Source organism: Carassius carassius, chromosome 14 (assembly GCF_963082965.1).
Source record: "Carassius carassius chromosome 14, fCarCar2.1, whole genome shotgun sequence".
Lineage (NCBI taxonomy): Eukaryota > Metazoa > Chordata > Actinopteri > Cypriniformes > Cyprinidae > Carassius > Carassius carassius.
Window position 1 is genome coordinate 28,332,508 of NC_081768.1, and position 27,908 is coordinate 28,360,415.

The window sequence follows — 27,908 nt, forward strand, 5'->3', positions numbered from 1 at the left end:
CGGACAGAATAATAGAGAGAAGTAATAGATAAATAAATAATTACTTTTAGAAATCTTTACATACTGATAGTAAAATAGAGTTGAGTATCAATTCATACAAAAACTGTAAATGCATCATGGAAACTATGATAAAAAAAATAGGTCCCACTTTGGAGGGGTTGGAGATGGGTAAGTTTAGGGGTGGAAATGGGATCAAGGGGTTGGAGATGGGTAGGGGTGGAAATGGGATCCAGGGGGTGGAGATGGGTAGGTTTAGGGGTGGAAATGGGATCCAGGGGTTAGAGATGGGTAGGTTTACGGATATGTAAAGTGGGAGGAGTTGGATCTCGAGTTGGAGTTGATGCACCACTGTAATACCAGTGACTTACATGGTAAATCCTCAGGAACTGTCCACTTAATATAAAGTATAACATTCTGGAAACCAACCACAATTTATACGTAAATCCTAACTTGCTGGCCGCTGCTGTGTAACCTTACATGATAAAGCTATTATTAAGTGTAACACTTTCTTTACCAAAAATTGCTGTTAGTCCTGTTACACATTTATACTTTCATTACCAAAAAGTGTTGTTACCAATGTCCTGTTACACATTTGTACTTACACGTACCATTCAGTGAGTTGTTACATATGTGTAGTTACACAAACATTAGAGCTTTAGATACTAAGTACCAATGTGTACTTGCACTGTGGTTACATACTACATACACATTTAGTTATGATGCAAGCACACAGGTATTAGGGACACACTATAAAGTGGGACCAATTATTATATTTAATGATTAATCCCCTAACAGCAGAGATGTCTGTGAACTACCCCTTATGATATAATTATTAGATAACATAATCATATTGGTATCGTAGTTGATATCAAAATATTCCAGACACTCAATGCAAGCTTGATTACATTGCATAACCAGAAATGTTTTCTGTTGCTCTGGCTGAAAGGATAGTAGCATAGTGAGATGCCAGAGAGCTCAAACCACCTCAGATTACATAATTTCTTGGAAAATATGTTTAAATAATGTTATTAAAATAAATAATGTTTATTTTATTCAGCTTTCCCTTGTTGATGAAATGGTGGGTGGTGTGATGTTGTTCTATGGAACAATTTTAAGGGTGGATATGTGTAGCGAAGCTTGCTTTAGTTCTTGAGGTCTGAGCCTGTTGTTAGGCCCTGGCTTATTATAATATATATATTTTTTAATTTAAACAAAATATGCATATTAGTTTTCAATTTTTATGACATTAGTTTTAAATTAAATACAGTCCAGCTGCTTTTTCTTGTTTGAAAAACTGGAATATGCAATAGGGTTAGGGTTAGCGTTAGGATATTAATGTCGTCATTTGTTTCCATCTCACCATATTTCAAGCAGGCTTAAATAAAGAGCGCAGCACGGTCGAAATATCTCATGCTGTCAAGAAATGCAAATATATAATTATAGGCATATCTGAGCATCAATCATGTCCTTTAACATGCACATTCAAATGTCAAACTGGTGAATGCTACACTTTTAACAGAATACCTAGGATGTGTCATTTTCATCAAGATGATACATACAGTAGGTGGACAACCAGAATTAACAGGGCCGCGGCGTTAACTGCAAGTCAGTCTCGTTATAAAATCATTCGCAAAACTACCGCCAGGTGGCACAAAGGGATGGATTTGAAACTGAAACTGAATAAAATGTTGGGTTGTAAACGGAGATGAAAGGACAAAGTAAAACAACAATAACATTATAATATTAAAGCTGCAAGCAGCGATGAACGGGCCCTCGCACCCGGGCTCACCGTCATCGAGTGGCTTTAGTAAAAAGGTGAACGGTGAGAAATATGCATTTAATGTCATAAATATAAGTGGCATATATCAAAGTTTACTCCATATATGTGCCAATCTTCCTGTTTCCAGCAGATGGCGCTATCAATATAATAGAATATTGGCCTTCAGATGTGTTCAGGCCAGGACTCTTATCGAACATGTGAAGTTTGGGGAAGAAATCGAACATTTTATGCCTGAATTACAACAACTTCTCTTGCTGTGGCGAGACATCAAATTTTGTCAAGGCGCCATGGACACGTACTTTAACAGAAACTCCAGATCTCCACAATTTAACATTGTACAGGCCTTTAGATTAGACTGACCTCAAAAAATACATTAATGTCAAAAAATTTCTAGGAATTGTTTGTCGCAGCATAAAATATTTCACTTCCTGTTGCCAGCAGGTGGCGCTATGACTATTACTGAATATGGGCATGTTGATCTGTTAAGGGCAGAAGTCGTATCTAACATGTGAAGTTTGGGGCAGATTGGACATTGTATGTCTGAGTTACAGCAACTTCCTCTTTCATGGTGAATCATCGAAATTTGTCAGGCCGCCATGGACACGCCGTTTAACGAAACCTCAAGATCTTTTGCAATTTAACATCGCAAAGGCCTTTAGATTTAACTGACCAAGTTTGTTGTTGATCTGAATAAATCTCTAGGAGGAGTTTGTTAAAGTACAACCCCTGAAAATGCCAAAAACAACACCAATTTTGCAGAGAAAATTCTAAATAACTGACTTCCTGTTTGGATTCGGATTTCGTACCAAGATACTTTTTTGTAGATATTGGTGTGTTACATGTGTGTACCAATTTTTGTACATGTACGTGAAACATAGCTCGAGGCGCACTCCGTTGAAAGTGTATAGGCACTCAGTTGAAAGTGTATAGGTGGCGCTATCGAGCCATTTTGCCACACCCAATGGAATATTGGCTTTCAGATCTATTCAGGCCAGGACCCTTATCACACATGTGAAGTTTGGGCAAGATCGGACATTTTATGCCTGAGTTATAACATCTTTTATTCCCATGGCGACACATCGAACTTTGTCACGGCGCCATGGACACGCCTTTTAACGGAAACTCAAGATCTTTACAACTAAACATCACACAGGTCTTTAGATTAGACTGACCACAAAAATAACATTGATGTCATAAAATTTCTAGGAGTAGTTTGTCGCAGTGTAAAATATTTCACTTCCTGTTGCCAATAGGTGGCGCTATGACTATGACTGAATATGGGCATGTAGATCTGTTAAGGGCAGAAGTCTTATCTAACATGTGAAGTTTGGGGCAGATTGGACATTGTATGTCTGAGTTACAGCAACTTCCTTTTTCATGGCGAAACATCGAAATTTGTCAGGCCGCCATGGACACGCCCTTTAACGAAACCTCAAGATCTTCGCAATTGAACATCGCACAGGCCTTTAGATTTAACTGACCAAGTTTGGTGTTGATCTGAGTAAATCTCTAGGAGGAGTTCGTTAAAGTACAACCCCTGAAAATGGCAAAAACAACGCCAATTTTGCAGAGAAAATTCTAAATAACCAACTTCCTGTTGGGATTCGGATTTCGTACCAAGAGACTTTTTTGTAGGTATTGGTGTGTTACATGTGTGTACCGATTTTTGTACATGTACGTGAAACATAGCTTGAGGCGCACTCAATGTCAATGTCAATGTCACCTTTATTTATATAGCGCTTTAAACAAAATACATTGCGTCAAAGCAACTGAACAACATTCATTAGGAAAACAGTGTCAATAATGCAAAAATGATAGTTAAAGGATACTCCGTTGTAAGTGTATATGCACTCAGTTGAAAGTGTATAGGTGGCGCTATCGAGCCATTTTGCCACACCCAATGGAATATTGGCCTTCAGATCTGTTCAGGCCAGGACCCTTATCACACATGTGAAGTTTGGGCAAGATCGGACATTTTATGCCTGAGTTATAACATCTTTTATTCCCATGGCGACACATCGAACTTCGTCACGGCGCCATGGACACGCCTTTTAACGAAAACTCAAGATCTTCACAACTAAACATCACACAGGTCTTTAGATTAGACTGACGACAATAATAACAAAAGACTCCAAAAGACTTTTTTGTAGGTATTGGAGAGATACATGTGTATACTGATTTTCATACATGTACATGAAACGTAGCTCGAGGCGCACACCATTGAAAGTGTATAGGTGGCGCTATCGAGCCATTTTGCCACACCCGATGGAATATTGGCCTACAGATGTTTTCAGGCCAGGACTCTTATCACACATGTGAAGTTTGGGGAAGATCGGACATTTTATGCCTGAGTTATAACATCTTTTATTCCCATGGCGAGACTTCACAACTAAACATCGCACAGGCCTTTAGATTAGACTGACCATAAAAAAGACATTGATGTCAAAAAATTTCAAGGAGTAGTCTGTCGAAGTGTAAAATATGTCACTTCCTGTTGCCTATAGGTGGCGCTATGACTATAACTGAATATGGGCATGTAAATATGTTCAGGTCAGGAGTCTTATTAAACATGTGAAGTTTTGGGCACATTGGACATTGTATGTCTGAGTTATAGCAACTTCATTTTTCATGGCGAATCATCGAAATTCGCCAGGACGCCACGGACACGCCCTTTTACGAAAACTCAAAATCTTCGCAATTTAACATCGCAAAGGCCTTTAGATTTAACTGACCAAGTTTGGTGTTGATCTGAATAAATCTCTAGGAGGAGTTTCATAAAGTACAACCCCTGAAAATGGCAAAAACAACGCCAATTTTGCAGAGAAAATTCTAAATAACCGACTTCCTGTTGGGATTAGGATTTCGTACCAAGAGACTTTTTTGTAGGTATTGGTGTGTTACATGTGTGTAGCAATTTTTGTACATGTACGTGAAATATAGCTCGAGGTGCACTCCGTTGAAAGTGTATAGGTGGCGCTATCGAGCCATTTTGCCACACCCGATGGAATATTGGCCTTCAGATCTGTTCAGGCCAGGACTTTTATCACACATGTGACGTTTGGGGAAGATCGGACATTTTATGCCTGAGTTATAACATCTTTTATTTCCATGGCGAGACTTTGAAGTTTGTCACGGTGCCATGGACACGCCCCTTAACGAAAACTCAAGATCTTCACAACTAAACATCACACAGGTCTTTAGATTAGACTGACCACAATAATAACAAAAGACTCCAAAAGACTTTTTTGTAGGAATTGGAGAGATACATGTGTATACTGATTTTCATACATGTACATGAAACGTAGCTCGAGGCGCACACCGTTGAAAGTGTATAGGTGGCGCTATCGAGCCATTTTGCTACACCCGATGGAATATTGGCCTACAGATGTGTTCAGGCCAGGACTCTTATCACACATGTGAAGTTTGGGGAAGATCGGACATTTTATGCCTGAGTTATAACATCTTTTATTCCCATGGCGAGACTTCAGAACTAAACATCGCACAGGCCTTTAGATTAGACTGACCATAAAAAAGACATTGATGTCAAAAAATTTCAAGGAGTAGTCTGTCGAAGTGTAAAATATGTCACTTCCTGTTGCCTATAGGTGGCGCTATGACTATAACTGAATATGGGTATGTAAATATGTTCAGGTCAGGAGTCTTATTAAACATGTGAAGTTTTGGGCACATTGGACATTGTATGTCTGAGTTATAGCAACTTCATTTTTCATGGCGAATCATCGAAATTCGCCACGGACACGCCCTTTAACGAAAACTCAAAATCTTCGCAATTTAACATCGCAAAGGCCTTTAGATTAGGCATACCAACTTTGGTGTTGATCTGAATGAATCTCTAGGAGGAGTTCGTTAAAATACAACAAATGGAAATGACAAAAATGACAAAAAATTTGCTCATAAAATTAAAAATAACCGACTTCCTGTTGGGTTTCGGATTTTGCTCCAAGAGACTTTTTTGTAGGTATTGGAGAGATACATGTGTATACCGATTTTCATACATGTACGTGAAACATAGCTCGAGGCGCACACCGTTGAACATGTTTAGGTGGCGCTGTCGAGCCATTTTGCCACACCCACTTCTGAAACCCATATCAGGTGTACATTTTCGCCGGTTCTGAGGTGTGTGCAAAGTTTCATGACTTTATGAGTATATTTAGGCCCTCAAAAATGCGATTCATTCTGGAGAAGAATAATAATAATAATAATTAAAGCTGCAAGCAGCGATGAACGGGCCCTCGCACCCGGGCTCACCGGCAGCGAGTGGCTTTAGTAAATAGGTGAACGGTGAGAAATATGCATTTAAACTCATAAATTTAAGTAGAATATATCAATGTTTATTCCATATATGTTCCAATCTTCCTGTTGCCAGCAGGTGGCGCTATCATTGTAATGGAATATTGGCCTTCAGATGTGTTCAGGGCTGCACTCTTATCGAACATGTAAAGTTTGGGGAAGATCAAACATTTTATGCCTGAGTTACAACAACTTCTCTTGCTGTGGCGAGACATAAAATTTTGTCATTTTTGCCATGGACACGCTCTTTAACAAAAACTCAAGATTGCCACAATTTAACATTACACAGGCCTTTAGATTAGACTGACCACAAAAATACATTAATGTCAAAAAATCTCTAGGAGTAGTTTGTCTCAGCGTAAAATATGTCACTTCCTGTTGCCAGCAGGTGGCGCTATGACTATAATTGAATATGGGCATGTAGATCTGTTAAGGGCAGAAGTCTTATCTAACATGCAAAGTTTGGGGCAGATTGGACATTGTATGTCTGAGTTACAGCAACTTCCTTTTTCATGGCGAAACATCGAAATTTGTCAAGCCGCCATGGACACTCCCTTTAACGAAATCTCAAGATCTTCCCAATTTGACATCGCAATGGCCTTTAGATTTAACTGACCAAGTTTGAAGCTGATCTGAATAAATCTCTAGGAGGAGTTCGTTAAAGTACAACCCCTGAAAATGCCAAAAACAACAACAATTTTGCAGAGAACATTCTAAATAATTGACTTCCTGTTTGGATTCGGATTTCGTACCAAGAGACTTTTTCGTAGATATTGGTGTGTTACATGTGTGTACTGATTTTTGTACATGTACGTGAAACATAGCTTGAGGCGCACTCCTTTGAGAGTGTATATGCACTCAGTTGAAAGTGTAAAGGTGGCGCTATCGAGCCATTTTGCCACACCCAATGGAATATGGGCCTTCAGATCTGTTCAGGCCAGAACCCTTATCACACATGTGAAGTTTGGGCAAGATCGGACATTTTATGCCTGAGTTATAACATCTTTTATTCCCATGGCGACACATCGAATTTCGTCACGGCGCCATGGGCACGCCTTTTAACGAAAACTCAAGATCTTCACAACTAAACATCACACAGGTCTTTAGATTAGACTGACCACAAAAATAACATTGATGTCATAAAATTTCTAGGAGTAGTTTGTCGCAGTGTAAAATATTTCACTTCCTGTTGCCAATAGGTGGCGCTATGACTATAACTGAATATTGGCATGTAAATCTGTTCAGGTCAAGAGTCTTATCCAACATGTGAAGTTTGGGGCAGATTGGACATTGTATGTCTGAGCTACAGCAACTTCCTTTTTCATGGCGAAACATCGAAATTTGTCAGGCCGCCATGGACACGCCCTTTAACAAAACCTCAAGTCCTTCGCAATTTAACATCGCAAATGGCTTTAGATTACACTGACCAAGTTTGCTGTTCATCTGAATAAATCTCTAGGAGGAGTTCGTTAAAGTACAACCCCTGAAAATGGCAAAAACAACACCAATTTTGCAGGGAAAATTCAAAATAACCGACTTCCTGTTGGGATTAGGATTTCGTACCAAGAGACTTTTTTGTAGGTATTGGTGTGTTACATGTGTGTACCAATTTTTGTACATGTACGTGAAACATAGCTCGAGGTGCACTCCGTTGAAAGTGTACAGGTGGCGCTATCGAGCCATTTTGCCACACCCGATGGAATATTGGCCTACAGATGTGTTCAGGCCAGGACTCTTATCACACATGTGAAGTTTGGGGAAGATCAGACATTTTATGCCTGAGTTATAACATCTTTTATTCCCATGGCGAGACATCGAACTTCATCACGGCGCCATGGACACGCCTTTTAACGAAAACTCAAGATCTTCACAACTTAACATTGCACAGGCCTTTAGATTATACTGACCATAAAAAAGACATTGATGTCAAAAAATTTCTAGGAGTAGTCTGTCGAAGTGTAAAATATGTCACTTCCTGTTGCCTATAGGTGGCGCTATGACTATAACTGAATATGGGCATGTAAATATGTTCAGGTCAGGAGTCTTATTAAACATGTGAAGTTTTGGGCACATTGGACATTGTATGTCTGAGTTATAGCAACTTCATTTTTCATGGCGAATCATCGAAATTTGCCAGGCCGCCACGGACACGCCCTTTAACGAAAACTCAAAATCTTCGCAATTTAACATCGCAAAGGCCTTTAGATTAGGCATACCAAATTTAGTGTTGATCTGAATTAATCTCTAGGAGGAGTTCGTTAAAATACAGCGCATGGAAATGGCAAAAATGACACAAAATTTGCTCATAATATTAAAAATAACCGAGTTCCTGTTTGGTTTAGAATTTTGCTCTAAGAGACTTTTTTGTAGGTATTGGAGAGTTACATGTGTGTACCGATTTTCATACATGTACGTGAAACATAGCTCGAGGCGCACACCGTTGAACATGTAAAGGTGGCGCTGTCGAGCCATTTTGCCACACCCATTTCTGAAACCCATATCAGATGTACATTTTCGCCGGTTCTGAGGTGTGTGCAAAGTTTCATGACTTTTTGAGTATGTTTAGGCCCTCAAAAATGCGATTCATCCTGGAGAAGAATAATAATAATAATAATAATAATAATAAACGGAGCAATTCCAAGAGGGTCCTCACACCATCGGTGCTCGGGCCCTAATAATAATAATTAAAGCTGCAAGCAGCGATGAACGGGCCCTCGCATCCGGGCTCACCGGCAGCGAGTGGCTTTAGTTAATAGGTGAACGGTGAGAAATATGCGTTTAAACTCATAAATATAAGTAGAATATATCAATGTTTATTCCATATATGTGCCAATCTTCCTGTTGCCAGCAGGTGGCGCTATCATTATAATGGAATATTGGCCTTCTGATGTGTTCAGGGCTGCACTCTTATCGAACATGTGAAGTTTGGGGAAGATCAAACATTTTATGCCTGAGTTACAACAACTTCTCTTCCTGTGGCGAGACATAAAATTTGGTCATTTTTGCCATGGATACGCTCTTTAACAAAAACTCAAGATTGCCACAATTTAACATTACACAGGCCTTTAGATTAGACTGACCACAAAAATACATTAATGTCAAAAAATCTCTAGGAGTAGTTTGTCTCAGCGTAAAATATGTCACTTCCTGTTGCCAGGAGGTGGCACTATGACTATAATTGAATATGGTCATGTAGATCTGTTAAGGGCAGAAGTCTTTTCTAACATGCAAAGTTTGGGGCAGATTGGACATTGTATGTCTTGAGTTACAGCAACTTCCTTTTTCATGGCGAAACATCAAAATTTGTCAGGGCGCCATGGACACTCCCTTTAACGAAATCTCAAGATCTTCCCAATTTAACTTCGCAAAGGCCTTTAGATTTAACTGACCAAGTTTGATGTTGATCTGAATAAATCTCTAGGAGGAGTTTGTTAAAGTACAACCCCTGAAAATGCCAAAAACAACACCAATTTTGCAGAGAACATTCTAAATAACTGACTTCCTGTTTGGATTCGGATTTCGTACCAAGATACTTTTTCGTAGATATTGGTGTGTTACATGTGTGTACCGATTTTTGTACATGTACGTGAAACATAGCTTGAGGCGCACTCCGTTGAAAGTGTATATGCACTCAGTTGAAAGTGTATAGGTGGCGCTATCGAGCCATTTTGCCACACCCAATGGAATATTGGCCTTCAGATCTGTTCAGGCCAGGACCTTTATCACACATGTGAAGTTTGGGCAAGATCGGACATTTTATGCCTGAGTTATAACATCTTTTATTCCCATGGCGACACATCAAACTTCGTCACGGCGCCATGGACACGCCTTTTAACGAAAACTCAAGATCTTCACAACTAAACATCACACATGTCTTTAGATTAGACTGACCACAAAAATAACATTGATGTCATAAAATTTCTAGGAGTAGTTTGTCGCAGTGTAAAATATTTCACTTCCTGTTGCCAATAGGTGGCGCTATGACTATAACTGAATATTGGCATGTAGATCTGTTCAGGTCAAGAGTCTTATCCAACATGTGAAGTTTGGGGCAGATTGGACATTGTATGTCTGAGTTACAGCAACTTCCTTTTTCATGGCGAAACATCGAAATTTGTCAGGCCGCCATGGACACGCCCTTTAACGAAACCTCAAGTCCTTCGCAATTTAACATCGCAAAGGGCTTTAGATTACACTGACCAAGTTTGGTGTTCATCTGAATAAATCTCTAGGAGGAGTTCGTTAAAGTACAACCCCTGAAAATGGCAAAAACAACACCAATTTTGCAGGGAAAATTCTAAATAATCGACTTCCTGTTGGGATTAGGATTTCGTACCAAGATACTTTTTTGTAGGTATTGGTGTGTTACATGTGTGTACCAATTTTTGTACATGTACGTGAAACATAGATCGAGGCGCACTCCGTTGAAAGTGTATAGGTGGCGCTATCGAGCCATTTTGCCACACCCGATGGAATATTGGCCTTCAGATCTGTTCAGGCCAGGACTTTTATCAAACATGTGAAGTTTGGGGAAGATCGGACATTTTATGCCTGAGTTATAACATCTTTTATTCCCATGGCAAGACTTTGAATTTTGTCACGGCGCCATGGACACGCCCCTTAACGAAAACTCAAGATCTTCACAACTTAACATCGCACAGGCCTTTAGATTAGACTGACCACAAAAAAGACATTGATGTCATAAAATTTCTAGGAGTAGTTATTCGCAGTGTAAAATATGTCACTGCCTGTTGCCAATAGGTGGCGCTATGACTATAACTGAATATGGGCATGTCAATCTGTTCAGGTTCGGAGTCTCATCAAACATGTGAAGTTTGGGGCAGATTGGACATTGTATGTCTGAGTTATAGCAACTTCATTTTTCATGGCGAATCATCGAAATTCGCCAGGCCGCCACGGACACGCCCTTTAACGAAAACTCAAAATCTTCGCAATTTAACATCGCAAAGGCCTTTAGATTAGGCATACCAACTTTGGTGTTGATCTGAATTAATCTCTAGGAGGAGTTTGTTAAAATACAACGCATGGAAATGACAAAAATGACACAAAATTTGCTCATAAAATTAAAAATAACCGACTTCCTGTTGGGTTTCGGATTTTGCTCCAAGAGACTTTTTTGTAGGTATTGGAGAGATACATGTGTATACCAATTTTCATACATGTACGTGAAACGTAGCTCGAGGCGCACACCGTTGAACGTGTATAGGTGGCGCTGTCGAGCCATTTTGCCACACCCACTTCTGAAACCCATATCACACGTAAATTTTCGCCAGTTCTGAGGTGTGTGCAAAGTTTCATGACTTTTCGAGCATGTTTAGGCTCTCAAAAATGCGATTCATCTTAGAGAAGAATAATAATAATAATAATAATAATAATAATTAAAGCTGCAAGCAGCGATGAACGGGCCCTCGCACCCGGGCTCACCGCCATCGTGTGGCTTTAGTAAAAAGGTGAACGGTGAGAAATATGCATTTCAAATCGTAAATATAAGTGGAATATGTCAAAGTCATTTATTTGTGCCAATTTTCCTTTTGCCAATAGGTGGCGCTATCATTATAATGGAATATTGGCCTTCAGATGTGTTCAGGCCAGGAGTCGTATCGAACATGTGAAGTTTGGGGAATATTGAACATTTTATGCCTGAGTTACAACAACTTCTCTTCCTATGGCGAGACATCAGATTTTGTCATGGCGCCATGGATACGCCCTTTAACAAAATCTCAAGATCTCCGCCATTTAACATTGCAAAGACCTTTAGATTAGACTGACCAAAATAAAATGTTGATGTCATAAAATTTCTTGGAGTAGTTCTTTGCAGTGTAAAACATGACACTTCCTGTTGCCAGCAGGTGGCGCTATGACTATAATTGAATATGGGCATGTAGATCTGTTAAGGGCAGAAGTCTTATCTAACATTCAAAGTTTGGGGCAGATTGGACATTGTATGTCTGAGTTACAGCAACTTCCTTTTTCATGGCGAAACATCGAAATTTGTCAGGTCGCCATGGACACTCCCTTTAACGAAACCTCAAGATCTTCCCAATTTAACTTCGCAAAGGCCTTTAGATTTAACTGACCAAGTTTGATGTTGATCTGAATAAATCTCTAGGAGGAGTTTGTTAAAGTACAACCCCTGAAAATGCCAAAAACAACACCAATTTTGCAGAGAAAATTCTAAATAACTGACTTCCTGTTTGGATTCGGATTTTGTACTAGGAGACTTTTTCGTAGATATTGGTGTGTTACATGTGTGTACCGATTTTTGTACATGTACGTGAAACATAGCTTGAGGCGCACTCCGTTAAAAGTGTATATGCACTCTGTTGAAAATGTATAGGTGGCGCTATCGAGCCATTTTGCCACACCCAATGGAATATTGGCCTTCAGATCTGTTCAGGCCAGGACCCGTATCACACATGTGAAGTTTTGGCAAGATCGGACATTTTATGCCTGAGTTATAACATCTTTTATTCCCATGGCGACACATCAAACTTCGTCACGGCGCCATGAACACGCCTTTTAACGAAAACTCAAGATCTTCACAACTAAACATCACACAGGTCTTTAGATTAGACTGACCACAAAAATAAAATTGATGTCATGAAATTTCTAGGAGTAGTTTGTCGCAGTGTAAAATATTTCACTTCCTGTTGCCGATAGGTGGCGCTATGACTATAACTGAATATTGGCATGTAGATCTGTTCAGGTCAAGAGTCTTATCCAACATGTGAAGTTTGGGGCAGATTGGACATTGTATGTCTGAGTTACAGCAACTTTCTTTTTCATGGCGAAACATCGAAATTTGTCAGGCCGCCATGGACACGCCCTTTAACGAAACCTCAAGTCCTTCGCAATTTAACATCGCAAATGGCTTTAGATTACACTGACCAAGTTTGGTGTTCATCCGAATAAATCTCTAGGAGGAGTTCGTTAAAGTACAACCCCTGAAAATGGCAAAAACAACGCCAATTTTGCAGGGAAATTTCAAAATAACCGACTTCCTGTTGGGATTAGGATTTCGTACCAAGAGACTTTTTTGTAGGTACTGGTGTGTTACATGTGTGTACCGATGTTTGTACATGTACTTGAAACGGAGCTCGAGGCGCGCTATGTTGAAAGTTTATAGGTGGCGCTATCGAGCCATTTTGCCACACCCGATGGAATACTGGCCTACAGATGTGTTCAGGCCAGGACTCTTATCACACATGTGAAGTTTGGGGAAGATCGGACATTTTATGCCTGAGTTATAACATATTTTATTCCCTTGGCGAGACATCGAACTTCGTCATGGCGCCATGGACACGCCTTTTAACGAAAACTCAAGATCTTCACAATTTAACATCGCACAGGCCTTTAGATTAGACTGACCACAAAAAAGACATTGATGTCATAAAATTTCTAGGAGTAGTTAGTCGCAGTGTAAAATATGTCACTTCCTGTTGCCTATAGGTGGCGCTATGACTTTAACTGAATATGGGCATGTCAATCTGTTCAGGTCAGGAATCTTATTAAACATGTGAAGTTTTGGACACATTGGACATTGTATGTCTGAGTTATAGCAACTTCATTTTTCATGGCGAATCATCGAAATTCGCCAGGCCGCCACGGACACGCCCTTTAACGAAAACTCAAAATCTTCGCAATTTAACATCGCAAAGGCCTTTAGATTAGGCATACCAACTTTGGTGTTGATCTGAATTAATCTCTAGGAGGAGTTCGTTAAAATACAACGCATGGAAATGACAAAAATGACACAAAATTTGCTCATAAAATTAAAAATAACCGACTTCCTGTTGGGTTTCGGATTTTGCTCCAAGAGACTTTTTTGTAGGTATTGGAGAGATACATGTGTATACCAATTTTCATACATGTACGTGAAACGTAGCTCGTGGCGCACACCGTTGAACGTGTATAGGTGGCGCTGTCGAGCCATTTTGCCACACCCACTTCTGAAACCCATATCAGACGTAAATTTTCGCCAGTTCTGAGGTGTGTGCAAAGTTTCATGACATTTCTAGCATGTTTAGGCTCTCAAAAATGCGATTCATCTTAGAGAAGAAGAATAATAATAATAATTAAAGCTGCAAGCAGCGATGAACGGGCCCTCGCACCCGGGCTCACCAGCAGCGAGTGGCTCTAGTAAATAGGTGAACGGTGAGAAATATGCGTTTAAACTCATAAATATAAGTAGAATATATCAATGTTTATTCCATATATGTGCCAATCTTCCTGTTGCCAGCAGGTGGCGCTATCATTATAATGAAATATTGGCCTTCAGATGTGTTCAGGGCTGCACTCTTATCGAACATGTGAAGTTTGGGAAAGATGCCTGAGTTACAACAACTTCTCTTGCTGTGGCGAGACATCAAATTTTGTCATTTTTGCCATGGACACGCTCTTTAACAAAGACTCAAGATTGCCACAATTTAACATTACACAGGCCTTTAGATTAGACTGACCACAAAAAAAAAAAAAACATTAATGTCAAAAAATCTCTAGGAGTAGTTTGTCTCAGCGTAAAATATGTCACTTTCTTTTGCCAGCAGGTGGCGCTATGACTATAATTGAATATGGGCATGTAGATCTGTTAAGAGCAGAAGTCTTATCTAACATGCAAAGTTTGGGGCAGATTGGACATTGTATGTCTGAGTTACAGCAACTTCCTTTTTCATGGCGAAACATCGAAATTTGTCAGACCGCCATGGACACTCCCTTTAACGAAACCTCAAGATCTTCCCAATTTAACTTCGCAAAGGCCTTTAGATTAAACTGACCAAGTTTGATGTTGATCTAAATACATTTCTAGGAGGAGTTCGTTAAAGTACAACCCCTGAAAATGCCAAAAACTGTCACAGTGTCTGGGTTGTGTCCCTGGGTTTCCACTAGATGTCTTCCTTTCTCACGGTGTCTGTCACCTTATCACTTCCTGTCTCCTTATTTGGTCACCTTCCTCCTTGTTTAGGTAATTGATTGTTCCCCACCTGTCTCCTGTTTCCCCATCATCCTTTTGTGTATTTATACCCGGTCTGTCTGAGTCTGGGTCACGGAGTCCTTGTGTATGTTTCATGCTTTCCGTAGTCTTGCCCTTGCCGTGTGTTATTGTCTGTTTTCATGTTGTTTGGATATTCTGGTTTTGACCCTGCCTGGACTGTTTACCCCTTTTGGATTGCCCCTAAATAAACCGCATACCTACATTTGGATCTCTCCGTGTTTCTTGAATCCCCTGCGTGACAGAAGGACTCCGTCGCACTGAGATCCAGCGGTATGTCTTTTTCCCGTTCCCCAGCCAAGATGGCGGAGCGGAGAGCTAAGTATCTCCGGCTGATCGCCCTCCGCCAAGAGGGCAATGAGGTGGGTGCCCTGGCACAGGTGTTCTGGTCCCTGGCCGAGGGTATGGGATACAACGATGCGGCCTTGAAGGACTACTTCAACGGCGGGCTGGATGATCCAGTGTCTCAGGAGGAGATGGTACATTTAGAGACACTGGAATACTGGGAGTTTGTGTACTATGTGCAGCATCGGCTGCTGTGGAATGCCCCAGCCACTCCGGTCTCTTCCGGTGGGGCGGTCCCCAGCCCAGCACCACAGCTCAAGATGGCCGCCAATCCAGGGCCACAGCACAAGATGGCTGCCAGCCCAGAGCCACAGCACAAGATGGCCGCCAGCCCAGCGCCACAGCACAAGATGGCCGCCAGCCCAGCGCCACAGCACAAGGTGGCCGCCAGCTTGGGGCCACAGCACAAGATGGCCGACTCAACGCCTGAGTCTCCAGATAAGGTGTCACCGGCTCGCCAACATAGAGGGCGGAGGAGGAGGAGACAGGCGTCTACCGTTCCTCAAGGCCCAGAGGACGTTCCCGAGGCGGTGCCCGATGCTGTTCCGGAGACCGAGGCGGTGCCCGATGCTGTTCCGGAGGCCGAGGCGGTGCCCGATGCTGTTCCGGAGGCCGAGGCGGTGCCCGAAGCCGAGGCGGTGCCCGATGCTGTTCCGGAGGCCGAGGCGGTGCCCGATGCCGAGGCGGTGCCCGATGCTGTTCCGGAGGCCGAGGCGGTGCCCGATGCCGAGGCGGTGCCCGATACTGTTCCGGAGGCCGAGGCGGTGCCCGATGCTGTTCCGGAGGCCGAGGCGGTGCCCGATGCCGAGGCGGTGCCCGATGCTGTTCCGGAGGCCGAGGCGGTGCCCGATGCTGTTCCGGAAGCCGAGGCAGTGCCCGATGCCGAGGCGGTGCACGATGCTGTTCCGGAGGCCGAGGCGGTGCCCGATGCCGAGGCGGTGCCCGATGCTGTTCCGGAGGCCGAGGCGGTGCCCGATGCTGTTCCGGAGGCCGAGGCGGTGCCCGATGCTGAGGCGGTGCCCGATGCTGTTCCGGAGACCGAAGCGGTGCCCGATGCTGTTCCGGAGGCCGAGGCGGTGCCCGAAGCCGAGGCGGTGCCCGATGCTGTTCCGGAGGCCGAGGCGGTGCCCGATGCCGAGGCGGTGCCCGATGCTGTTCCGGAGGCCGAGGCGGTGCCCGATGCTGTTCCGGAGGCCGAGGCGGTGCCCGATGCTGTTCCGGAGGCCGAGGCGGTGCCCGATGCCGAGGCGGTGCCCGATGCTGTTCCGGAGGCCGAGGCGGTGCCCGATGCTGTTCCGGAGGCCGAGGCGGTGCCCGATGCTGTTCCGGAGGCCGAGGCGGTGCCCGATGCCGAGGCGGTGCCCGATGCCGAGGCTGTTCCGGAGGCCGAGGCGGTGCCCGATGCCGATGCTGTTCCGGAGGCCGAGGCGGTGCCCGATGCCGTTCCGGAGGCCGAGGCGGTGCCCGAGGCCGATGCTGTTCCGGAGGGCGATGCGGTTCCGGAGGGCGAGGCGGTGCCCGATGCTGTTCCGGAGGCCGAGGCGGTGCCCGATGCCTTTCCCGAGGCCGAGGCGGTGCCCGATGCCGTTCCCGATTCGGTGCCCAAGACCGGTCTAGAGTCAGGGCTAGTTCCTGTTGACCGTCCAGAGTCGAGTCAGGTCCCAGTGGACTCTCCAGAGTCAGGGCCTGTCACTGATGACCTTCCAGAGTCAGGGCGGGTCACCGTTGGACGTTCAGAGTCAAGTCAAGTCACTGGGTGGGCTGCTGCTCGGGCCTGTTGGACTCCGGCATCGACCACAGGGGGGTGGTGGTCATCCGCTCCGCCCTGGGGGACTCTGGCGTCGACCACGAGGACGTGGTGGTCCTCCGCTCCGCCCTGGGGGGCTTCCGCTCTGACCACGAGGACATGGTGGTCCTCTGCTCCGCCCTGGGGGGCTTCCGTTCTGACCACACGGACGTGGTGGTCTTCCATTCCGCCCTGGGGGGCATCCGCTCTAACCACGAGGACGTGGTGGTCTTCTGCTCCGCCCTGGGGGGCTTCTGCTCTGACCACACGGACATGGTGGTCTTCTGCTCCGCCCTGGGGGGCGCTTGCCCTGACTACACGGTTGTGGTGGTCTTCTGCCCCGCCCTGGAGGACTCTGGCCTCGACCACAAGGACGTGGTGGTCTTCTGCCCCGCCCTGGGGGGCTTCATGTTGTTTTTTGTTTGTTGTTTTTGTATTTACTCCTGTCCCTGTTCCTCTCTGTAGTCTGGCCCTCCATCCCTCCCCCTGAACCTCCTCCAGTCCTCCTCCCTCCTGGTCTTCCTGTTTTGTGGTTACTTTCTGGTGCCTGTTTCCAATGTCTTTCTTTTCTGGCCCTCCATCCCTCCCCCTGAGCCTCCACCTGTCCGCCTCCCTCCTGGTCTGTTTTGTGTCTGTCGTGGAGCGTCTGGGAGCCGCTCCGTAGAGGGGGGGTTCTGTCACAGTGTCTGGGTTGTGTCCCTGGGTTTCCACTAGATGTCCTCCTTTCTCACGGTGTCTGTCACCTTTTCACTTCCTGTCTCCTTATTTGGTCACCTTCCTCCTTGTTTAGGTAATTGATTGTTCCCCACCTGTCTCCTGTTTCCCCATCATCCTTTTGTGTATTTATACCCGGTCTGTCTGAGTCTGGGTCACGGAGTCCTTGTGTATGTTTCATGCTTTCCGTAGTCTTGCCCTTGCCGTGTGTTATTGTCTGTTTTCATGTTGTTTGGATATTCTGGTTTTGACCCTGCCTGGACTGTTTACCCCTTTTGGATTGCCCCTAAATAAACCGCATACCTGCATTTGGATCTCTCCGTGTTTCTTGAATCCCCTGCGTGACAAAAACAACACCAAATTTGCAGAGAAAATTCTAAATAGCTGACTTCCTGTTTGGATTCGGATTTCGTACCAAGAGACTTCTTCGTAGATATTGGTGTGTTACATGTGTGTACCGATTTTTGTACATGTACGTGAAACATAGCTTGAGGCGCACTCCGTTGAAAGTGTATATGCACTCAGTTCAAAGTGTATAGGTGGCGCTATCGAGCCATTTTGCCACACCCAATGGAATATTGGCCTTCAGATCTGTTCAGGCCAGGACCCTTATCACACATGTGAATTTTGGGCAAGATCGGACATTTTATGCCTGAGTTATAACATCTTTTATTCCCATGGCGACACATCAAACTTCGTCACGGCGCCATGGACACGCCTTTTAACGAAAACTCAAGATCTTCACAACTAAACATCACACAGGTCTTTAGATTAGACTGAAAACAAAAATAACATTGATGTCATAAAATTTCTAGGAGTAGTTTGTCGAAGTGTAAAATATTTCACTTCCTGTTGCCAATAGGTGGCGCTATGACTATAACTGAATATTGGCATGTAGATCTGTTCAGGTCAAGAGTCTTATCCAACATGTGAAGTTTGGGGCAGATTGGACATTGTATGTCGGAGTTACAGCAACTTCCTTTTTCATGGCGAAACATAGAAATTTGTCAGGCCGCCATGGACACGCCCTTTAACGAAACCTGAAGTCCTTCGCAATTTAACATCGCAAATGGCTTTAAATTACACTGACCAAGTTTGGTGTTCATCTGAATAAATCTCTAGGAGGAGTTTGTTAAAGTACAACCCCTGAAAATGGCAAAAACAACACCAATTTTGCAGGGAAAATTCTAAATAACCGACTTCCTGTTGGGATTAGGATTTCGTACAAAGAGACTTTTTTGTAGGTATTGGTGTGTTACATGTGTGTACCAATTTTTGTACATGTACGTGAAACATAGCTCGAGGTGCACTCTGTTGAAAGTGTATAGGTGGCGCTATCGAGCCATTTTGCCACACCCGATGGAATATTGGCCTTCAGATCTGTTCAGGCCAGGACTTTTATCACACATGTGAAGTTTGGGGAAGATCGGACATTTTATGCCTGAGTTATAACATCTTTTATTCCCATGGCGAGACTTTGAATTTTGTCACGGCGCCATGGACACGCCCCTTAACGAAAACTCAAGATCTTCACAACTTAACATCGCACAGGCCTTTAGATTAGACTGACCACAAAAAAGACATTGATGTCATAAAATTTCTAGGAGTAGTTAGTCGCAGTGTAAAATATGTCACTTCCTGTTGCCAATAGGTGGCGCTATGACTATAACTGAATATGGGCATGTCAATCTGTTCAGGTTCGGAGTCTCATCAAACATGTGAAGTTTGGGGCAGATTGGACATTGTATGTCTGAGTTATAGCAACTTAATTTTCATGGCGAATCATCGAAATTCGCCAGGCCGCCACGGACACGCCCTTTAACGAAAACTCAAAATCTTCGCAATTTAACATCGCAAAGGCCTTTAGATTAGGCATACCAACTTTGGTGTTGATCTGAATTAATCTCTAGGAGGAGTTCGTTAAAATACAACGCATGGAAATGACAAAAATGACACAAAATTTGATCATAAAATTAAAAATAACCGACTTCCTGTTGGGTTTCGGATTTTGCTCCAAGAGACTTTTTTGTAGGTATTGGAGAGATACATGTGTATACCAAATTTCATACATGTACGTGAAACGTTGCTCGAGGCGCACACCGTTGAACGTGTATAGGTGGCGCTGTCGAGCCATTTTGCCACACCCACTTCTGAAACCCATATCAGACGTAAATTTTCGCCAGTTCTGAGCTGTGTGCAATGTTTCATGACTTTTCGAGCATGTTTAGGCTCTCAAAAATGCGATTCATCTTAGAGAAGAATAATAATAATAATAATAATAATAATAATAATAATAATAATAATAATAATAATTAAAGCTGCAAGCAGCGATGAACGGGCCCTCGCACCCGGGCTCACCGGCAGCGAGTGGCTTTAGTAAATAGGTGAACGGTGAGAAATATGCGTTTAAACTCATAAATATAAGTAGATTATATCAATGTTTATTCCATATATTTGCCAATCTTCCTGTTGCCAGCAGGTGGCGCTATCATTATAATGGAATATTGGCCTTCAGATGTGTTCAGGGCTGCACTCTTATCGAACATGTGAAGTTTGGGGAAGATCAAACATTTTATGCCTGAGTTACAACAACTTCTCTTGCTGTGGCGAGACATCAAATTTTGTCATTTTTGCCATGGACAAGCTCTTTAACAAAAACTCAAGATTGCCACAATTTAACATTACACAGGCCTTTAGATTAGACTGACCACAAAAATACATTAATGTAAAAAATCTCTAGGAGTAGTTTGTCTCAGCATAAAATATGTCACTTCCTGTTGCCAGCAGGTGGCACTATGACTATAATTGAATATGGGCATGTAGATCTGTTAAGGGCAGAAGTCTTATCTAACATGCCAAGTTTGGGGCAGATTAGACATTTTATGTCTGAGTTACAGCAACTTCCTTTTTCTTGGCGAAACATCGAAATTTGTCAGGCCGCCATGGACACTCCCTTTAACGAAATCTCAAGATCTTCCCAATTTAACATGGCAAAGGCCTTTAGATTTAACTGACCAAGTTTGATGCTGATCTGAATAAATCTCTAAGAGGAGTTCGTTAAAGTACAACCCCTGAAAATGCCAAAAACAACACCAATTTTGCAGAGAACATTCTAAATAACTGACTTCCTGTTTGGATTCGGATTTCGTACCAAGAGACTTTTTCGTAGATATTGGTGTGTTACATGTGTGTACCGATTTTTGTACATGTACGTGAAACATAGCTTGAGGCGCACTCCATTGAAAGTGTATATGCACTCAGTTGAAAGTGTATAGGTGGCGCTATCGAGCCATTTTGCCACACCCAATGGAATATTGGCCTTCAGATCTGTTCAGGCCAGGACCCTTATCACACATGTGAAGTTTGGGCAAGATCGGACAATTTATGCCTGAGTTATAACATCTTTTATTCCCATGGCGACACATCAAACTTCGTCACGGCGCCATGGACACGCCTTTTAACGAAAACTCAAGATCTTCACAACTAAACATCACACAGGTCTTTAAATTAGACTCACCACAAAAATAACATTGATGTCATAAAATTTCTAGGAGTAGTTTGTCGCAGTGTAAAATATTTCACTTCCTGTTGCCAATAGGTGGCGCTATGACTATAACTGAATATTGGCATGTAGATCTGTTCAGGTCAAGAGTCTTATCCAACATGTGAAGTTTGGGGCAGATTGGACATTGTATGTCTGAGTTACAGCAACTTCCTTTTTCATGGCGAAACATCGAAATTTGTCAGGCCGCCATGGACACGCCCTTTAACGAAACCTCAAGTCCTTCGCAATTTAACATCGCAAAGGGCTTTAGATTACACTGACCAAGTTTGGTGTTCATCTGAATAAATCTCTAGGAGGAGTTCGTTAAAGTACAACCCCTGAAAATGGCAAAAACAACACCAATTTTGCAGGGAAAATTCAAAATAATCGACTTCCTGTTGGGATTAGGATTTCGTACCAAGATACTTTTTTGTAGGTATTGGTGTGTTACATGTGTGTACCAATTTTTGTACATGTACGTGAAACATAGATCGAGGCGCACTCCGTTGAAAGTGTATAGGTGGCGCTATCGAGCCATTTTGCCACACCTGATGGAATATTGGCCTTCAGATCTGTTCAGGCCAGGACTTTTATCAAACATGTGAAGTTTGGGGAAGATCGGACATTTTATGCCTGAGTTATAACATCTTTTATTCCCATGGCGAGACTTTGAATTTTGTCACAGCGCCATGGACACGCCCCTTAACGAAAACTCAAGATCTTCACAACTTAACATCGCACAGGCCTTTACATTAGACTGACCACAAAAAAGACATTGATGTCATAAAATTTCTAGGAGTAGTTAGTCGCAGTGTAAAATATGTCACTTCCTGTTGCCAATAGGTGGCGCTATGACTATAACTGAATATGGGCATGTCAATCTGTTCAGGTTCGGAGTCTCATCAAACATGTGAAGTTTGGGGCAGATTGGACATTGTATGTCCGAGTTATAGCAACTTCATTTTTCAAGGCGAATCATCGAAATTCGCCAGGCCGCCACGGACACGCCACGTACAAAGGCCTTTAGATTAGGCATACCAACTTTGGTGTTGATCTGAATTAATCTCTAGGAGGAGTTTGTTAAAATACAACGCATGGAAATGACAAAAATGACACAAAATTTGCTCATGAAATTAAAAATAACCGACTTCCTGTTGGGTTTCGGATTTTGCTCCAAGAGACTTTTTTGTAGGTATTGGAGAGATACATGTGTATAACAATTTTCAAACATGTACGTGAAACGTAGCTCGAGGCGCACACCGTTGAACGTGTATAGGTGGCGCTGTCGAGCCATTTTGCCACACCCACTTCTGAAACCCATATCAGACGTAAATTTTCGCCAGTTCTGAGGTGTGTGCAAAGTTTCATGACTTTTCGAGCATGTTTAGGCTCTCAAAAATGCGATTCATCTTAGAGAATAATAATAATAATAATAATAATAATAATAATAAACGGAGCAATTCCAAGAGGGTCCTCACACCATCGGTGCTCGGGCCCTAATAATAATAATAATAATAATAATAATAATAATAATAATAATAATAATAATAATAAACGGAGCAATTCCAAGAGGGTCCTCACACCATCGGTGCTCGGGCCCTAATAATAATAATAATAATAATAATAATAATAATAAACGGAGCAATTCCAAGAGGGTCCTCACACCATCGGTGCTCGGGCCCTAATAATAATAATAATAATAATAATAATAATAAACGGAGCAATTCCAAGAGGGTCCTCACACCATCGGTGCTCGGGCCCTAATAATAATAATAATAATAATAATAATAATAATAATAATAATAATAATAATAATAAACGGAGCAATTCCAAGAGGGTCCTCACACCATCGGTGCTCGGGCCCTAATAATAATAATAATAATAATAATAATAAACGGAGCAATTCCAAGAGGGTCCTCACACCATCGGTGCTCGGGCCCTAATAATAATAATAATAATAATAATAATAATAAACGGAGCAATTCCAAGAGGGTCCTCACACCATCGGTGCTCGGGCCCTAATAATAATAATAATAATAATAATAATAATAATAATAATAATAATAAACGGAGCAATTCCAAGAGGGTCCTCACACCATCAGTGCTCGGGCCCTAATAAAAATAATAATAATAATAATAATAAACGGAGCAATTCCTAGAGGGTCCTCACACCATCGGTGCTCGGGCCCTAATAATAATAATAATAATAAACGGAGCAATTCCAAGAGGGTCCTCACACCATCGGTGCTCGGGCCCTAATAATAATAATAATAATAATAATAATAATAATAAACGGAGCAATTCCAAGAGGGTCCTCACACCATCGGTGCTCGGGCCCTAATAATAAACGGAGCAGTTCCAAGAGGGTCCTCACACCATCGGTGCTCGGGCCCTAATAATAATAAACAAAGCAGATACAAGAGGGTCCTCGCACCTCGGTGCTCGGGCCCTAATTAAAGGTGCAAGCAGCGATGAACGGGCCCTCGGACCCGGGCTCACCGGCAGCGAGTGGCTTTAGTAAATAGGTGAACGGTGAGAAATATGCATTTAAACTCATAAATTTAAGTAGAATATATCAATGTTTAGTCCATTTATGTTCCAATCTTCCTGTTGCCAGCGGGTGGCGCTATCATTATATTGGCCTTCAGATGTGTTCAGGGCTGCACTCTTATCGAACATGTGAAGTTTGGGGAAGATCAAACATTTTATGCCTGAGTTACAACAACTTCTCTTGCTGTGGCGAGACATCAAATTTTGTCATGGTGCCATGGACACTCCCTTTAACGAAACCTCAAGATCTTCCCAATTTAACTTCGCAAAGGCCTTTAGATTTAACTGACCAAGTTTGATGTTGATCTGAATAAATCTCTAGGAGGAGTTCGTTAAAGTACAACCCCTGAAAATGCCAAAAACAACACCAATTTTGCAGAGAAAATTCTAAATAACTGATTTCCTGTTTGGATTCGGATTTTGTACCAAGAGACTTTTTCGTAGATATTGGTGTGTTACATGTGTGTACCGATTTTTGTACATGTACGTGAAACATAGCTTGAGGCGCACTCCGTTAAAAGTGTATATGCACTCTGTTGAAAATGTATAGGTGGCGCTATCGAGCCATTTTGCCACACCCAATGGAATATTGGCCTTCAGATCTGTTCAGGCCAGGACCCTTATCACACATGTGAAGTTTGGGCAAGATCGGACATTTTATGCCTGAGTTATAACATCTTTTATTCCCATGGCGACACATCAAACTTCGTCACGGCGCCATGGACACGCCTTTTAACGAAAATTCAAGATCTTCACAACTAAACATCACACAGGTCTTTAGATTAGACTGACCACAAAAATAACATTGATGTCATAAAATTTCTAGGAGTAGTTTGTTGCAGTGTAAAATATTTCACTTCCTGTTGCCAATAGGTGGCGCTATGACTATAACTGAATATTGGCATGTAGATCTGTTCAGGTCAAGAGTCTTATCCAACATGTGAAGTTTGGGGCAGATTGGACATTGTATGTCTGAGTTACAGCAACTTCCTTTTTCATGGCGAAACATCGAAATTTGTCAGGCCGCCATGGACACGCCCTTTAACGAAACCTCAAGTCCTTCGCAATTTAACATCGCAAAGGGCTTTAGATTACACTGACAAAGTTTGGTGTTCATCTGAATAAATCTCTAGAAGGAGTTTGTTAAAGTACAACCCCTGAAAATGGTAAAAACAACACCAATTTTGCAGGGAAAATCCAAAAACAATCGACTTCCTGTTGGGATTAGGATTTCGTACCAAGAGACGTTTTTGTAGGTATTGGTGTGTTACATGTGTGTACCAATTTTTGTACATGTACGTGAAACATAGTTCGAGGTGCACTCCGTTGAAAGTGTATAGGTGGCGCTATCGAGCCATTTTGCCACACCCGATGGAATATTGGTCTTCAGATCTGTTCAGGCCAGGACTTTTATCAAACATGTGAAGTTTGGGGCAGATTGGACATTGTATGTCTGAGTTACAGCAACTTCCTTTTTCACGGCGAAACATCGAAATTTGTCAGGCCGCCATGGACACGCCCTTTAACGAAACCTCAAGTCCTTCGCAATTTAACATCACAAAGGCCGTTAGATTAGGCATACCAACTTTGGTGTTGATCTGAATGAATCTCTAGGAGGAGTTCGTTAAAATACAACGCATGGAAATGACAAAAATGACACAAAATTTGCTCATAAAATTTAAAATAACCGACTTCCTGTTGGGTTTCGGATTTCGTACCAAGAGACTTTTTTGTAGGTATTGGTGTGTTACATGTGTGTACCGATTTTTGTACATGTACGGGAAACGGAGCTCGAGGCGCGCTATGTTGAAAGTGTATAGGTGGCGCTATCGAGCCATTTTGCCAAACCCGATGGAATATTGGCCTACAGATGTGTTCAGGCCAAGACTCTTATCACACATGTGAAGTTTGGGGAAGATCGGACATTTTATGCCTGAGTTATAACATCTTTTATTCCCATGGCGAGACATCAAACTTCGTCACGGTGCCATGGACACGCCCCTTAACGAAAACTCAAGATCTTCACAACTTAACATCGCACAGGCCTTTAGATTAGACTGACCACAAAAAAGACATTGATGTCATAAAATTTCTAGGAGTAGTTAGTCGCAGTGTAAAATATGTCACTTCCTGTTGCCAATAGGTGGCGCTATGACTATAACTGAATATGGGCATGTCAATCTGTTCAGGTTCGGAGTCTCATCAAGCATGTGAAGTTTGGGGCAGATTGGACATTGTATGTCTGAGTTATAGCAACTTCATTTTTCATTGCGAATCATCAAAGTTCGCCAGGCCGCCACGGACACGCCCTTTAACGAAAACTCAAAATCTTCGCAATTTAACATCGCAAAGGCCTTTAGATTAGGCATACCAACTTTGGTGTTGATCTGAATTAATCTCTAGGAGGAGTTCGTTAAAATACAACGCATGGAAATGACAAAAATGACACAAAATTTGCTCATAAAATTAAAAATAACCGACTTCCTGTTGGGTTTCGGATTTTGCTCCAAGAGACTTTTTTGTAGGTATTGGAGAGATACATGTGTATACCAATTTTCATACATGTACGTGAAACGTAGCTCGAGGCGCACACCGTTGAACGTGTATAGGTGGCATTGTCGAGCCATTTTGCCACACCCACTTCTGAAACCCATATCAGACGTAAATTTTCGCCAGTTCTGAGGTGTGTGCAAAGTTTCATGACTTTTCGAGCATGTTTAGGCTCTCAAAAATGCGATTCATCTTAGAGAATAATAATAATAATAATAATAATAATAATAATAATAATAATAATAATAATAATAATAATAATAAACGGAGCAATTCCAAGAGGGTCCTCACACCATCGGTGCTCGGGCCCTAATAATAATAATAATAATAAACGGAGCAATTCCAAGAGGGTCCTCACACCATCGGTGCTCGGGCCCTAATAATAATAATAATAATAATAATAATAATAATAATAATAATAATAAACGGAGCAATTCCAAGAGGGTCCTCGCACCATCGGTGCTCGGGCCCTAATAATAATAATAATAATAAACAAAGCAGATACAAGAGGGTCCTCGCACCTCGGCGCTCGGGCCCTAATAACATTGTAACATCATTGTTATTAAACAGTCATTACATATAAGGCATATATATACAGTCATTACATATAAGGCATATATATATATATATATATATATATATTAATATATATATATATATATATTTATATATATTAATATATATATATATATATATATTGCTCCGTTTATTATTATTATTATTATTATTATTATTATTATTAGGGCCCGAGCACCGATGGTGTGAGGACCCTCTTGGAATTGCTCCGTTTATTATTATTATTATTAGGGCCCGAGCACCGATGGTGTGAGGACCCTCTTGGAATTGCTCCGTTTATTATTATTATTATTATTAGGGCCCGAGCACCGATGGTGTGAGGACCCTCTTGGAATTGCTCCGTTTATTATTATTATTAGGGCCCGAGCACCGATGGTGTGAGGACCCTCTTGGAATTGCTCCGTTTATTATTATTATTATTATTATTATTATTATTATTATTATTATTATTATTATTATTATTATTATTATTATTATTATTATTATTCTCTAAGATGAATCGCATTTTTGAGAGCCTAAACATGCTCGAAAAGTCATGAAACTTTGCACACACCTCAGAACTGGCGAAAATTTACGTCTGATATGGGTTTCAGAAGTGGGTGTGGCAAAATGGCTCGACAGCGCCACCTATACACGTTCAACGGTGTGCGCCTCGAGCTACGTTTCACGTACATGTATGAAAATTGGTACACAAATGTATCTCTCCAATACCTACAAAAAAGTCTCTTGGAGCAAAATCCGA